At 38.0% G+C, this 5,228-nt stretch overlaps 1 long non-coding RNA gene across 1 annotated transcript; it reads left to right on the top strand.

Annotated features, from left to right (window-relative positions):
* Positions 1 to 2,273: 2,273 nt before the first annotated feature.
* On the top strand, positions 2,274 to 4,963 carry LOC121138996. Its single transcript, XR_005875869.1, has 2 exons — positions 2,274 to 2,314; positions 4,508 to 4,963. It is a non-coding gene; the product is annotated as an uncharacterized LOC121138996 (long non-coding RNA).
* Positions 4,964 to 5,228: the final 265 nt, after the last annotated feature.

Genomic DNA, 5,228 nt, shown 5'->3' with positions numbered 1-5,228 from the left:
ATCCAAAGTCAAAAGAAAAAAAACACAATAGATAAAACAATGTCCCACAGAGAATTTTGAAAGAAACCATTCTCCTAATTTGAATGTGTATTTATAGGAAGCCATGTATTATTGGAGAGGGTCTGTATCTGAATTGCTTTAGACACATTATTAAAATTTTCAAGTGAGTGTGTAGGACAACAGATACCTCCAAACAGTGTTAAAAATGAAACCTTTCCTGAAGGAACTGTGGCTACTCCAGACCACTTTGGGTACATGCACTAAAATTTGCCAATATATTAATTATCTCTCCAGTAGGAATTTGTGCTGGCTTATCCCTTGAAGCCAGTAATGTACTTGTGACTTGCTTTGTACATTGAGACTTGAAAAGAAATTATTGTTAAGATATATCACTTATAGTCAGTACTCATGCAATGGTTGTGTTCTCTCATGTCTCCATAAACAATGAAATAGCACATGCTAAATCACTGCCACTGGGAGAAACATAATCTTAGGTACCTATGAGACTCTAGTCACATATTTTCATCAATCAACCAGTGCCACCACTGACACTTGTTTTATATGTATTTAAAGATTATTAACTAGTGTCTTTACATAGGCATACATTAGAAACAATTATTTATATTTGGTTATTTAAATATTTCCTAATAAGACAAAGAAAGCCAACAGATATTTGACATGCCCTTGACCTAGAACAATTTGTCTCTAAATCTCCTTGGTCTTTATCCTGACAACAGTGCTAGCCTCTATTTTTTCCATATTGGCTACAAATTTCACATTTTTTCCCCACACTTTGCGTATATTTAGACTCCATTAACATTGTCAAATAGCCTCATCTTTTTTTTTCCTGGATCTTTTATTGACTCATTAAACTTTGAACTCATGGGCATCAACCTCATTTCCCGTGTGAACAAATTCACCTAACACATGCATTTTTCCCTAAAAGGCCCACGGCTGCCTCCTTGTGCTTAGCAACGGACATTTTAGCAAATCCCCAGTGAAACTCATGCACAAGTGGGAAACTGACATTAAATGAGACTGGAAAGGGAACACTTATTTACATGTGAGAGATGAAAACAAAAGGCAAGGCTTCATTTACCTCACGGACTCAGTTTCATCCCCTGTGTACATCTGTAAATGGTCTGGAAAGTAGAGTATTGAGTCGGTTCTTAGGAAATCTTCAGTGTGCAAGTCAATCCACACATATAAGGATTCTGGAATGAATAAGGATAAACTCAGAGTCTTAATCTTGAACATCAATGTTGCAGTTACTGGCTGTTTCCTTGACTGGGCAGTACAGAGACCTCAGCTAAGCCTAGATGAAAAGCAGCATGTGTCAAGAGTAAACATTAGGTGACTTGAGTCGCTCATATCTTAGAGTTTTGGTAATTACAACAGAAACTTATTTTTCCTTACTCAAAGACTCTTTAACCTAAAAGTTCAAATATGAAATCTAACAATTGCGATTACATATTCAAAGAAAGATATGGAGAAACATCTAGAATATATATCGAAGAAAGCACAAGAAACATAGAGGCTCACCATCAATAGTCAAAGTCAGAATAGAGATGACAGCTTCCCCTCGACATCTATTAAAATATTTTAAGGTATATAGAGTACTATTTTAACTTTCAAAGTCTAAAATAACCCAATTTAAAGAGTATTAGCGATTTAGTTTTCTGTTAAAATAGGGATACATTTTTTAATATTTCTACTACAGTGAAAATTTCACTGGCAATAGATCATTTAATTATTCATTTGTAGTAGGAGTTTGGGATATTTTTAAAAGTTTGATCACTAGTGAGTATGACCTCGTAGTGAACAGTAATTTCATTCTTTTTACATAAACTCACAAGAACTATAAGGGGAGCCCAACTGTGGGAGAATGGCTGACAGGACACCAAATCCATGCTGAGTCCAGCTTGCCCTCGGTGGGTTCCAACTCATACAGCCTGGCTTTCTAGATCACCGGGATACACCAAAAAGTTTCAGAGGCAAGATGACTGACTTTCAAAATCAGTTATCCAAGGCCTAGAACTCAACAGTTCAGACCACTGGCTGCTCTTCCAGAGGACCCAGATTCAATTCACAGCAATCACATGGTGGCTCACAACCATCTGTAACTCCCCAGTTCAAGAGGATCTGACGTCCTCTTCTGTTGGGGGAAGTCCTGTGCATTTGTCAATAAAGACTGTCTGGCCAATAGGAATCTAGATAGGTGGGGCTAGGAGTCCAGGAGGATTCTGGGAAGGAGAAATACAGAGGAGTTCGAGATGTAACCGCCATTGGGGTAGGAAGCCTGGAAACCTCTCCGGTAAGAGACATACTTAGATTAACAATTATGGGGTAATTACTTAAGTCAGAGCTAGCCAGTTAGAAACAAGCAAGGCCAACAGCTTCATAATGAATATAGCCTCCTGTGTGTTTATTTGGGACTGATGCGGCTCTAGAACCAGGCTGGAGTGGCAGAGCCCAGGCGACTGGCGGGGGATAAACCAAAGCGGCTAGCAAAAGAAAAAGCTTCACTTAACACTCTTCTGATCTCTGTGGGCACTAGACATACACCCGGTTTACAGACATACATAACAGCAAAACACTCATGATGCATAAACTATAAAAAATTATTTTTTCTATTTTTTTAATTAGAAGCAAGCTTGTTTTACATGTCAGTCCCAGTTCCTTCTACCTCCCACATCCCCTTTCTGCTTCCCAGGGAGGCTGAGGCATTCCATGGGGGATCTTCAAAGTCTGTCATATTTTTGACTGGCAAAATACGCATAACCTCATTTTTCTCCTCATAAAAATCTATGTGACTCATAAATATATTAATGAGTTTCTAAGTGAGCTGCTGCTTCTGCTTCTGCTTCTCCTTCTCCTCCTTCTCCTTTTTCTTTTGTTTTTTGAGACAGGGTCTTCCTATGAAGGTCTGGCTCTCCTGGAACTCACCATGTAGAGCAGGCTGGCTTAAAAACTCAGAGATTTTCATGCCTCTGCCTCCCAAGTGTAGGGACTAAAGGCATGTACCACCTCCCCTCCCCGATGAAATATTCTTAATATAAAACTTCTATTAACAAAAATATATCCAGGCATGGCAACATTTATACAGTATATCAGAATTGTATTGTTCATGAATCTCTCACTTGGAGCATTTCCCTTTTTTTACTGGTTATTACCTACTGGAAGCCATCACTGACTAGCGATTCTTTGGACAGTAAGTATGTACATAAGATAATTTTGTGCTACTTTAAGACAATAGAGTAATGGCAAGACTTTTATAAATCTGTGGCCCCTGTGCTACGAGCACATCTTAGGCTGGCTGGTATGTGTCTTTGTACCAACACACCTATAGTTAAGATGTATAACAAGAAATATAATAGTCTGTGTTTTTGGAAAATCCATTCATTCAAAAATTAGAGTAAAATATATATTATATACGAATATTTTCAAGGATATTATATGAATTCTATTTTAACTTTGAAGTTCCCTCTTAAGAGCCAGATGAAAATCATACAAAGACACATTTTGGTACCACATCATGTTTTGACAAATTCACACACTGTGCGCTTTTTAAACCATTTGTATTTAATCTCCATCATTTCTGTATGGTGAAAATTCCAAAATCCTCTCTTCCAAGTTTTTGAAATACATTACATAGTATGGTTATTTACAAACACTCTAATGGGCAATAGCATTATCAGAAAGTGTTACTCTTTTCTAACTAGAATTTACTACCACTGATCAATCTCTGCGCCTCCTGCCCCTACCCCTACTGTCCGCAGCCTCTAGAGCCAGCTCTCTACTTCTTCAAGACCAGATTTTTTAGATTCAAGAAATGAGTTACAGCAAGTAATGCTTATGTTTCTCTGCCTACCTTATATTGTTTGACACAGCTTCCGGTTAAGCCTGTGCTTTTTTATTGTTTTATGAGACAATTTGTTCTTTTATTGCTGAACGATATTTCACTGTGTTTATGGCCTGTGTTTTTCTTTGTCACTCATAATAAATACTTGAGTTGTTTCCATTCCTTAGGTACTATGAAGAGCAGTGGCATGAACAGGGGAGGGCAGGTGCAACTGTTGGAACTGAAAATTGAAGGAGAGACTAGGATTACAGAAAACGAAAGCATCTAAAAACCTCCCAGTACTTTTCTACCCTAGCACTCATTCATCTGAGAAATTTCCTGCCAAAAAATACATTATAAGCTTCCTGTCTTCTCTACAAGTATACAGAGTTATTGAGTGCAACTTGAGTACACAGATATAATTGTCATTTTATATTTTAGCTTGACACACACATAAAAACCCAAATGCTTTACTGATGTAAACATTTTTGTTATAGCTTGGTGCAATTCTTATATTTGAGGGTCTTTGCCTTGTTTTCAAGTTACATGTGTCAAAATTATATTCATTTAAATATGAGTTATAATTGAAGTTTCTATATAGATAGAAGTGGTGGCTAATCTTGGTTACAAGTGCAATGAGTCATACCTGTGATGTATTTTTCTTAGTTGGACTTGAGGTGGCAGACCTACCCTAAATCTGGGGCACACCCTTTGTTGACAACTGCATAGAAGGACAAAGAAGAAGGAAACTTTGGCTTTTTGCCTGCTTGCCCTCACTTTCACTGACAAGTCCACCCATCCAGTCTCTGCAGGCATTCATTTGCTGGTGCTGGAACAGAGTTCTTCAGCCTCCAGCCTGGATTGAAAAGCAGCAGGTCTCTAGGACTTTCTGGGGACTTTGGCACCTGAATGTGACTGCTGTGATATCTGGTCCCATGGACTGAACAGCTACCAAATCCCTGGCTTTCTGTCAGGAAGAATCCAGTAAGCAGCACCTCCTCCATGGCTTATGCAGCGGCTCCTGTCTCCAGGTTCCTGTAGTGTTTGGTTTCCTGGATTGGTTTCCCTCCGTGGACTGTGTGATTCAGGGTGTGTAAGCCAAATAAACCCTTTCCTCCTCAAGTTGCTTTTGGTCATGGTGTTTCACCATAACAGTATATAAGACAGTATATAAAACTACAGTTTAGAAAACAGTCTAAGTGTAAGTCTATATAACATTTATTCATGGTTTCTATATATGGTAACAATAGGCATGAAATATATAAATTATTTTTACATTGTACAAGGTAAAAAAATAAACTTAGCACTACAACTTGGAAAGCTGAAGGAAATGGCTCTTATCTCCACACTGAAAAGTTAAGTTGAACTTGATTGTTGGGAAAGTGCA

This window comes from Mesocricetus auratus, unplaced genomic scaffold (assembly GCF_017639785.1).
Source record: "Mesocricetus auratus isolate SY011 unplaced genomic scaffold, BCM_Maur_2.0 Super-Scaffold_6730, whole genome shotgun sequence".
NCBI classification, from domain to species: Eukaryota; Metazoa; Chordata; class Mammalia; order Rodentia; family Cricetidae; genus Mesocricetus; species Mesocricetus auratus.
Note: the sequence above shows the minus strand (reverse complement) of the source record. Positions and strands in the feature narration are given on the sequence as shown.